We start from the raw sequence: 14,226 nt of genomic DNA, 5'->3' as shown, positions 1-14,226 counted from the left end.
ATAACGTTATACGATATTACGTAATAGTATATAACGTTATACGTCAGTACGTAATGGTATATAACGTTATACGCCATAAGGTAATACTATATAACGTTATACGTTATTACGTAATAGTATATAACGTTATACGTTATAAGGTGCTACTACATAACGTTAGATGTCATAAGGTAATACTACATAACGTTATACGTTATTACGTAATAGTAAATAACGTTATACGTCATAAGGTGATACTATATAACGTTATACGTTATTACGTAATAGTATATAACGTTATACGTTATAAGGTAATACCATATAACACTTACACGTCATATGGTAATACTATATAACGTTATACGATATTACGTAATGGTATATAATGTTATACGTTATTACGTAATAGTATATAACGTTTTACGTTATAAGGTAATACCATATAACTTTATACGTTATTACGTAATAGTATATAACGTTATACGTCAGTACGTACCGGTATATAACGTTATACGCCATAAGGTAATACTATATAACGTTATACGTTATTACGTAATAGTATATAACGTTTTACGTTATAAGGTAACACCATATAACTTTATACGTTATTACGTAATAGTATATAACGTTATACGTCAGTACGTAATGGTATATAACGTTATACGCCATATGGTAATACTATATAACGTTATACGTTATTACGTAGTAGTATATAACGTTATACGTCATTACGTAATGGTATATAACGTTATACGTTATAAAGTAATAGTATATAACGTTATACGTTATAAGGTAATACTACATAACGTTATACGCCATAACGTAATATTATATGACGTTATACGTTATAACGTATTAGTATATAACGTCATACGTTACTACGTAATAGTATATAACGTTATACGTTATAAGGTAATACTACATAACGTTATACGATATTACGTATTAGTATATAACGTTATACGTCATAAGGTAATACTATATAACGTTATACGTTATTACGTAGTAGTATATAACGTTATACGTTATTACGTAATAGAATATAACATTATACGTTATAAAGTAATAGTATATAACGTTATACGTTATAAGGTAATACTACATAACGTTATACGCCATAACGTAATATTATATGACGTTATACGTTATAACGTATTAGTATATAACGTCATACGTTACTACGTAATAGTATATAACGTTATACGTTATAAGGTAATACTACATAACGTTATACGATATTACGTATTAGTTTATAACGTTATACGTCATAAGGTGATACTATATAACGTTATACGTTATTACGTAATAGTAAATAACGTTATACGTCATATGGTAATACTATACAACGTTATACGTTATTACGTAATATTATATAACGTTATACGTCATTACGTAATAGTAAATAACGTTATACGTCATATGGTAATACTATATAACGCTATACGTTATTACGTAATAGTATATAACGTTATACGTTATAAGGTAATACTACATAACGTTATACGATATTACGTAATAGTATATAACGTTATACGTTATTACGTAATACTATATAACGTTATACGTCAGTACGTAATGGTATATAACGTTATACGCCATAAGGTAATACTATATAACGCTATACGTTATTACGTAATACTATATAACGTTATACGTTATTACGTAATAGTATATAACGTTATACGTCATAAGGTGATACTATATAACGTTATACGTTATTACGTAATAGTAAATAACGTTATACGTCATATGGTAATACTATACAACGTTATACGTTATTACGTAATATTATATAACGTTATACGTCATTACGTAATAGTAAATAACGTTATACGTCATATGGTAATACTATATAACGCTATACGTTATTACGTAATAGTATATAACGTTATACGTTATAAGGTAATACTACATAACGTTATACGTTATTACGTAATAGTAAATAACGTTATACGTCATATGGTAATACTATACAACGTTATACGTTATTACGTAATATTATATAATGTTATACGTCATTACGTAATGGTATATAACATTATACGTTATAACGTAATAGTATATAACGTTTTACGTTATAAGGTGATACTACATAACATTATAAGCCATAAGGTAATACTATATAACGTTATACGTTATTACGTAATAGTACATAACGTTATACGTTATTACGTAATAGTACATAACATTATACGTTATAAAGTAATAGTATATAACGTTATACGTTATAAGGTAATACTACATAACGTTATACGCCATAACGTAATATTATCTAACGTTATACGTTATAACGTATTAGTATATAACGTCATACGTTACTACGTAATAGTATATAACGTTGTAGGTTATAAGGTAATACTATATATCGTTATACGTTATTACGTAATAGTATATAACGTTATACGTTATAAGGTAATACTACATAACGTTATATGTTATAACGTAATACTATATAACGTTATACGTCATAAGGTGATACTATATAACGTTATACGTTATTACGTAATAGTAAATAACGTTATACGTCATATGGTAATACTATACAACGTTATACGTTATTACGTAATATTATATAACGTTATACGTCATTACGTAATGGTATATAACATTATACGTTATAACGTAATAGTATATAACGTTTTACGTTATAAGGTGATACTACATAACATTATAAGCCATAAGGTAATACTATATAACGTTATACGTTATTACGTAATAGTACATAACGTTATACGTTATTACGTAATAGTATATAACATTATACGTTATAAAGTAATAGTATATAACGTTATACGTTATAAGGTAATACTACATAACGTTATACGCCATAACGTAATATTATCTAACGTTATACGTTATAACGTATTAGTATATAACGTCATACGTTACTACGTAATAGTATATAACGTTGTAGGTTATAAGGTAATACTATATATCGTTATACGTTATTACGTAATAGTATATAACGTTATACGTTATAAGGTAATACTACATAACGTTATATGTTATAACGTAATACTATATAACGTTATACGTCATAAGGTAATACTATATAACGTTATACGTCAGTACGTAATGGTATATAACGTTATACGCCATAAGGTAATACTATATAACGCTATACGTTATTACGTAATAGTATATAACTTTATACGTTATAAGGTAACACCATATAACTTTATACGTTATTACGTAATAGTATATAACGTTATACGTTATAAGGTAATACTACATAACGTTATATGTTATAACGTAATACTATATAACGTTATACGTAATAAGGTGATACTATATAACGTTATACTTTATTGCGTAATAGTATATAACGTTATACGTCATATGGTAATACTACATAACGTTATACGTCATATGGTAATACTACATAACGTTATACGATATTACGTAATAGTATATAACGTTATACGTCAGTACGTAATGGTATATAACGTTATACGTTATAAGGTAATACTACATAACGTTATACGATGTTACGTAATAGTATATAACGTTATACGTTATTACGTAATACTATATAACGTTATACGTTATTACGTAATAGTATATAACGTTATACGATATTACGTAATAGTATATAACGTTATACGTCAGTACGTAATGGTATATAACGTTATACGCCATAAGGTAATACTATATAACGTTATACGTTATTACGTAATAGTATATAACGTTATACGTTATAAGGTGCTACTACATAACGTTAGATGTCATAAGGTAATACTACATAACGTTATACGTTATTACGTAATAGTAAATAACGTTATACGTCATAAGGTGATACTATATAACGTTATACGTTATTACGTAATAGTATATAACGTTATACGTTATAAGGTAATACCATATAACACTTACACGTCATATGGTAATACTATATAACGTTATACGATATTACGTAATGGTATATAATGTTATACGTTATTACGTAATAGTATATAACGTTTTACGTTATAAGGTAATACCATATAACTTTATACGTTATTACGTAATAGTATATAACGTTATACGTCAGTACGTACCGGTATATAACGTTATACGCCATAAGGTAATACTATATAACGTTATACGTTATTACGTAATAGTATATAACGTTTTACGTTATAAGGTAACACCATATAACTTTATACGTTATTACGTAATAGTATATAACGTTATACGTCAGTACGTAATGGTATATAACGTTATACGCCATATGGTAATACTATATAACGTTATACGTTATTACGTAGTAGTATATAACGTTATACGTCATTACGTAATGGTATATAACGTTATACGTTATAAAGTAATAGTATATAACGTTATACGTTATAAGGTAATACTACATAACGTTATACGCCATAACGTAATATTATATGACGTTATACGTTATAACGTATTAGTATATAACGTCATACGTTACTACGTAATAGTATATAACGTTATACGTTATAAGGTAATACTACATAACGTTATACGATATTACGTATTAGTATATAACGTTATACGTCATAAGGTAATACTATATAACGTTATACGTTATTACGTAGTAGTATATAACGTTATACGTTATTACGTAATAGAATATAACATTATACGTTATAAAGTAATAGTATATAACGTTATACGTTATAAGGTAATACTACATAACGTTATACGCCATAACGTAATATTATATGACGTTATACGTTATAACGTATTAGTATATAACGTCATACGTTACTACGTAATAGTATATAACGTTATACGTTATAAGGTAATACTACATAACGTTATACGATATTACGTATTAGTTTATAACGTTATACGTCATAAGGTAATACTATATAACGTTATACGTTATTACGTAATAGTATATAACGTTATACGTTATTACGTAATACTATATAACGTTATACGCCATAAGGTAATACTATATAACGCTATACGTTATTACGTAATAGTATATAACGTTATACGTTATAAGGTAATACTACATAACGATATACGTTATTAAGTAATAGTATATAACGTTATACGTTATAAGGTAATTCTACATAACGTTATACGATATTACGTAATAGTATATAACGTTATACGTTATTACGTAATACTATATAACGTTATACGTTATTACGTAATAGTATATAACGTTATACGTCATAAGGTGATACTATATAACGTTATACGTTATTGCGTAATAGTATATAACGTTATACGTCATATGGTAATACTACATAACGTTATACGATATTACGTAATAGTATATAACGTTATACGTCACTACGTAATGGTATATAACGTTATACGTTATAAGGTAATACTATATAACGTTATACGATATTACGTAATAGTATATAACGTTATACGTTATTACGTAATACTATATAACGTTATACGTTATTACGTAATAGTATATAACGTTATACGTCATAAGGTGATACTATATAACGTTATACGTTATTGCGTAATAGTATATAACGTTATACGTCATATGGTAATACTACATAACGTTATACGATATTACGTAATAGTATATAACGTTATACGTCACTACGTAATGGTATATAACGTTATACGTTATAAGGTAATACTAAATAACGTTATACGATATTACGTAATAGTATATAACGTTATACGTTATTATGTAATACTACATAACGTTATATGATATTACGTAATAGTATTTAACGTTATACGTTATTACGTAATACTATATAACGTTATACGTTATTACGTAATAGTATATAACGTTATACGTTATTACGTAATACTATATAACGTTATACGTTATTACGTAATAGTATATAACGTTATACGTCATAAGGTGATACTATATAACGTTATACGATATTACGTAATAGTATATAACGTTATACGTTATTACGTAATACTATATAACGTTATACGTTATTACGTAATAGTATATAACGTTATACGTTATTACGTAATACTATATAACGTTATACGTTATTACGTAATAGTATATAACGTTATACGTCATAAGGTGATACTATATAACGTTATACGATATTACGTAATAGTATATAACGTTATACGTTATTACGTAATACTATATAACGTTATACGTTATTACGTAATAGTATATAACGTTATACGTCATAAGGTGATACTATATAACGTTATACGTTATTGCGTAATAGTATATAACGTTATACGTCATATGGTAATACTACATAACGTTATACGATATTACGTAATAGTATACAACGTTATACGTCAGTACGTAATGGTATATAACGTTATACGTTATAAGGTAATACTAAATAACGTTATACGATATTACGTAATAGTATATAACGTTATACGTTATTATGTAATACTACATAACGTTATATGATATTACGTAATAGTATTTAACGTTATACGTTATTACGTAATACTATATAACGTTATACGTTATTACGTAATAGTATATAACGTTATACGTTATTACGTAATACTATATAACGTTATACGTTATTACGTAATAGTATATAACGTTATACGTCATAAGGTGATACTATATAACGTTATACGTTATTGCGTAATAGTATATAACGTTATACGTCATATGGTAATACTACATAACGTTATACGATATTACGTAATAGTATATAACGTTATACGTCACTACGTAATGGTATATAACGTTATACGTTATAAGGTAATACTAAATAACGTTATACGATATTACGTAATAGTATATAACGTTATACGTTATTATGTAATACTACATAACGTTATATGATATTACGTAATAGTATTTAACGTTATACGTTATTACGTAATACTATATAACGTTATACGTTATTACGTAATAGTATATAACGTTATACGTTATTACGTAATACTATATAACGTTATACGTTATTACGTAATAGTATATAACGTTATACGTCATAAGGTGATACTATATAACGTTATACGATATTACGTAATAGTATATAACGTTATACGTTATTACGTAATATTATATAACGTTATACGTCATTACGTAATGGTATATAACATTATACGTTATAACGTAATAGTATATAACGTTTTACGTTATAAGGTGATACTACATAACATTATAAGCCATAAGGTAATACTATATAACGTTATACGTTATTACGTAATAGTACATAACGTTATACGTTATTACGTAATAGTACATAACATTATACGTTATAAAGTAATAGTATATAACGTTATACGTTATAAGGTAATACTACATAACGTTATACGCCATAACGTAATATTATCTAACGTTATACGTTATAACGTATTAGTATATAACGTCATACGTTACTACGTAATAGTATATAACGTTGTAGGTTATAAGGTAATACTATATATCGTTATACGTTATTACGTAATAGTATATAACGTTATACGTTATAAGGTAATACTACATAACGTTATATGTTATAACGTAATACTATATAACGTTATACGTCATAAGGTGATACTATATAACGTTATACGTTATTACGTAATAGTAAATAACGTTATACGTCATATGGTAATACTATACAACGTTATACGTTATTACGTAATATTATATAACGTTATACGTCATTACGTAATGGTATATAACATTATACGTTATAACGTAATAGTATATAACGTTTTACGTTATAAGGTGATACTACATAACATTATAAGCCATAAGGTAATACTATATAACGTTATACGTTATTACGTAATAGTACATAACGTTATACGTTATTACGTAATAGTATATAACATTATACGTTATAAAGTAATAGTATATAACGTTATACGTTATAAGGTAATACTACATAACGTTATACGCCATAACGTAATATTATCTAACGTTATACGTTATAACGTATTAGTATATAACGTCATACGTTACTACGTAATAGTATATAACGTTGTAGGTTATAAGGTAATACTATATATCGTTATACGTTATTACGTAATAGTATATAACGTTATACGTTATAAGGTAATACTACCTAACGTTATATGTTATAACGTAATACTATATAACGTTATACGTCATAAGGTAATACTATATAACGTTATACGTCAGTACGTAATGGTATATAACGTTATACGCCATAAGGTAATACTATATAACGCTATACGTTATTACGTAATAGTATATAACGTTATACGTTATAAGGTAACACCATATAACTTTATACGTTATTACGTAATAGTATATAACGTTATACGTTATAAGGTAATACTACATAACGTTATATGTTATAACGTAATACTATATAACGTTATACGTCATAAGGTGATACTATATAACGTTATACTTTATTGCGTAATAGTATATAACGTTATACGTCATATGGTAATACTACATAACGTTATACGATATTACGTAATAGTATATAACGTTATACGTCAGTACGTAATGGTATATAACGTTATACGTTATAAGGTAATACTACATAACGTTATACGATGTTACGTAATAGTATATAACGTTATACGTTATTACGTAATACTATATAACGTTATACGTTATTACGTAATAGTATATAACGTTATACGATATTACGTAATAGTATATAACGTTATACGTCAGTACGTAATGGTATATAACGTTATACGCCATAAGGTAATACTATATAACGTTATACGTTATTACGTAATAGTATATAACGTTATACGTTATAAGGTGCTACTACATAACGTTAGATGTCATAAGGTAATACTACATAACGTTATACGTTATTACGTAATAGTAAATAACGTTATACGTCATAAGGTGATACTATATAACGTTATACGTTATTACGTAATAGTATATAACGTTATACGTCAGTACGTAATGGTATATAACGTTATACGCCATATGGTAATACTATATAACGTTATACGTTATTACGTAGTAGTATATAACGTTATACGTCATTACGTAATGGTATATAACGTTATACGTTATAAAGTAATAGTATATAACGTTATACGTTATAAGGTAATACTACATAACGTTATACGCCATAACGTAATATTATATGACGTTATACGTTATAACGTATTAGTATATAACGTCATACGTTACTACGTAATAGTATATAACGTTATACGTTATAAGGTAATACTACATAACGTTATACGATATTACGTATTAGTATATAACGTTATACGTCATAAGGTAATACTATATAACGTTATACGTTATTACGTAGTAGTATATAACGTTATACGTTATTACGTAATAGTATATAACATTATACGTTATAAAGTAATAGTATATAACGTTATACGTTATAAGGTAATACTACATAACGTTATACGCCATAACGTAATATTATATGACGTTATACGTTATAACGTATTAGTATATAACGTCATACGTTACTACGTAATAGTATATAACGTTATACGTTATAAGGTAATACTACATAACGTTATACGATATTACGTATTAGTTTATAACGTTATACGTCATAAGGTAATACTATATAACGTTATACGTTATTACGTAATAGTATATAACGTTATACGTTATTACGTAATACTATATAACGTTATACGCCATAAGGTAATACTATATAACGCTATACGTTATTACGTAATAGTATATAACGTTATACGTTATAAGGTAATACTACATAACGATATACGTTATTAAGTAATAGTATATAACGTTATACGTTATAAGGTAATTCTACATAACGTTATACGATATTACGTAATAGTATATAACGTTATACGTTATTACGTAATACTATATAACGTTATACGTTATTACGTAATAGTATATAACGTTATACGTCATAAGGTGATACTATATAACGTTATACGTTATTGCGTAATAGTATATAACGTTATACGTCATATGGTAATACTACATAACGTTATACGATATTACGTAATAGTATATAACGTTATACGTCACTACGTAATGGTATATAACGTTATACGTTATAAGGTAATACTATATAACGTTATACGATATTACGTAATAGTATATAACGTTATACGTTATTACGTAATACTATATAACGTTATACGTTATTACGTAATAGTATATAACGTTATACGTCATAAGGTGATACTATATAACGTTATACGTTATTGCGTAATAGTATATAACGTTATACGTCATATGGTAATACTACATAACGTTATACGATATTACGTAATAGTATATAACGTTATACGTCACTACGTAATGGTATATAACGTTATACGTTATAAGGTAATACTAAATAACGTTATACGATATTACGTAATAGTATATAACGTTATACGTTATTATGTAATACTACATAACGTTATATGATATTACGTAATAGTATTTAACGTTATACGTTATTACGTAATACTATATAACGTTATACGTTATTACGTAATAGTATATAACGTTATACGTTATTACGTAATACTATATAACGTTATACGTTATTACGTAATAGTATATAACGTTATACGTCATAAGGTGATACTATATAACGTTATACGATATTACGTAATAGTATATAACGTTATACGTTATTACGTAATACTATATAACGTTATACGTTATTACGTAATAGTATATAACGTTATACGTTATTACGTAATACTATATAACGTTATACGTTATTACGTAATAGTATATAACGTTATACGTCATAAGGTGATACTATATAACGTTATGCGATATTACGTAATAGTATATAACGTTATACGTTATTGCGTAACAGTATATAACGTTATACGTTATTACGTAATAGTATATAACGTTATACGTCATAAAGTAATACTATATAACGTTATACGTTATTGCGTAATAGTATATAACGTTATACGTCATATGGTAATACTACATAACGTTATACGATATTACGTAATAGTATACAACGTTATACGTCAGTACGTAATGGTATATAACGTTATACGTTATAAGGTAATACTAAATAACGTTATACGATATTACGTAATAGTATATAACGTTATACGTTATTATGTAATACTACATAACGTTATATGATATTACGTAATAGTATTTAACGTTATACGTTATTACGTAATACTATATAACGTTATACGTTATTACGTAATAGTATATAACGTTATACGTTATTACGTAATACTATATAACGTTATACGTTATTACGTAATAGTATATAACGTTGTACGTCATAAGGTGATACTATATAACGTTATACGTTATAACGTAATAGTATATAACGTTATAGGTTATAAGGTAATACTACATAACGTTATACGATATTACGTAATAGTATATAACGTTATACGTCAATACGTAATGGTATATAAAGTTATACGCCATAAGGTAATACTATACAACGTTATACGTTATTACGTAATAGTATATAACGTTATACGTTATAAGGTACTACTACATAACGTTAGACGTCATAAGGTAATACTACATAACGTTATACGTTATTACGTAATAGTAAATAACGTTATACGTCATAAGGTGATACTATATAACGTTATACGTTATTACGTAATAGTATATAACGTTATACGTTATAAGGTAATACCATATAACTTTATACGTTATTACGTAGTAGTATATAACGTTATACGTCAGTACGCAATGGTATATTACATTATACGTTATAACGTAATAGTATGTAACGTTATACGTTATAAGGTGATACTACATAACATTATAAGCCATAAGGTAACACTATATAACGTTATACGTTATTACTTAATAGTATATAACGTTATACGTTATTACGTAATAGTATATAACATTATACGTTATAAAGTAATAGTATATAACGTTATACGTTATAAGGTAATACTACATAACGTTATACGCCATAACGTAATATTATATGACGTTATACGTTATAACGTATTAGTATATAACGTCATACGTTACTACGTAATAGTATATAACGTTATACGTTATAAGGTAATACTACATAACGTTATACGATATTACGTATTAGTATATAACGTTATACGTCATAAGGTAATACTATATAACGTTATACGTTATTACGTAATAGTATATAACGTTATACGTTATTACGTAATACTATATAACGTTATACGTCATAAGGTAATACTATATACCGTTATACGTCAGTACGTAATGGTATATAACGTTATGCGCCATAAGGTAATACTATATAACGCTATACGTTATTACGTAATAGTATATAACGTTATACGTTATAAGGTAATACTACATAACGATATACGTTATTACGTAATAGTATATAACGTTATACGTTATAAGGTAATTCTACATAACGTTATACGATATTACGTAATAGTATATAACGTTATACGTTATTACGTAATACTATATAACGTTATACGTTATTACGTAATAGTATATAACGTTATACGTCATAAGGTGATACTATATAACGTTATACGTTATTGCGTAATAGTATATAACGTTATACGTCATATGGTAATACTACATAACGTTATACGATATTACGTAATAGTATATAACGTTATACGTCAGTACGTAATGGTATATAACGTTATACGTTATAAGGTAATACTACATAACGTTATACGATATTACGTAATAGTATATAACGTTATACGTTATTACGTAATACTATATAACGTTATACGTTATTACGTAATAGTATATAACGTTATACGTTATTACGTAATATTATATAACGTTGTAGGTTATAAGGTAATACTATATATCGTTATACGTTATTACGTAATAGTATATAACGTTATACGTCATAAGGAAATACTATATAACGTTATACGTTATAAGGTAATACTACATAACGATATACGTTATTACTTAATAGTATATAACGTTGTACGTTATAAGGTAATACTACATAACGATATACGTTATTACGTAATAGTATATAACGTTATACGTTATAAGGTAATTCTACATAACGTTATACGATATTACGTAATAGTATATAACGTTATACGTTATTACGTAATACTATATAACGTTATACGTTATTACGTAATAGTATATAACGTTATACGTCATAAGGTGATACTATATAACGTTATACGTTATTGCGTAATAGTATATAACGTTATACGTCATATGGTAATACTACATAACGTTATACGATATTACGTAATAGTATATAACGTTATACGTCAGTACGTAATGGTATATAACGTTATACGTTATAGGGTAATACTACATAACGTTATACGATATTACGTAATAGTATATAACGTTATACGTTATTACGTAATACTATATACCGTTATACGTCAGTACGTAATGGTATATAACGTTATACGCCATAAGGTGATACTATATAACGTTATACGTTATTGCGTAATAGTATATAACGTTATACGTCATATGGTAATACTACATAACGTTATACGATATTACGTAATAGTATATAACGTTATACGTTATTACGTAATACTATATAACGTTATACGTTATTACGTAATAGTATATAACGTTATACGTCATAAGGTGATACTATATAACGTTATACGTTATTGCGTAATAGTATATAACGTTATACGTCATATGGTAATACTACATAACGTTATACGATATTACGTAATAGTATATAACGTTATACGTCATAAGGTGATACTATATAACGTTATACGTTATTACGTAATAGTATATAACATTATACGTTATAAAGTAATAGTATATAACGTTATACGTTATAAGGTAATACTACATAACGTTATACGCCATAACGTAATATTATCTAACGTTATACGTTATAACGTATTAGTATATAACGTCATACGTTACTACGTAATAGTATATAACGTTATACGTTAGTACGTAATAGTATATAACGTTATACATTATAAGGTAATACTGCAGCACGTTATACGTTATCAGGTAATCCCACATAACGTTATACGTCATATGGTAATACTATATAACGTTATACGTCATAAGGTAATACTCTATAACGTTATACGTTATTACGTAATAGTATATAACGTTATACGTCATAAGGTAATACTATATAACGTCATACGTTATTACGTAATATTATATAACGTTATAAGACGTAAGGTAATACTATATCACGTTATACGTTACTACGTAATAGTATATAACGTTGTAGGTTATAAGGTAATACTATATATCGTTATACGTTATTACGTAATAGTATATAACGTTATACGTTATAAGGTAATACTACATAACGTTATATGTTATAACGTAATACTATATAACGTTATACGTCATAAGGTAATACTATATAACGTTATACGTCAGTACGTAATGGTATATAACGTTATACGCCATAAGGTAATACTATATAACGCTATACGTTATTACGTAATAGTATATAACGTTATACGTTATAAGGTAATACTACATAA

Source organism: Bombus pascuorum, chromosome 13, assembly GCF_905332965.1.
Source record: "Bombus pascuorum chromosome 13, iyBomPasc1.1, whole genome shotgun sequence".
In the NCBI taxonomy this organism is placed as follows: domain Eukaryota; kingdom Metazoa; phylum Arthropoda; class Insecta; order Hymenoptera; family Apidae; genus Bombus; species Bombus pascuorum.
This window is presented reverse-complemented; position numbering follows the sequence as displayed.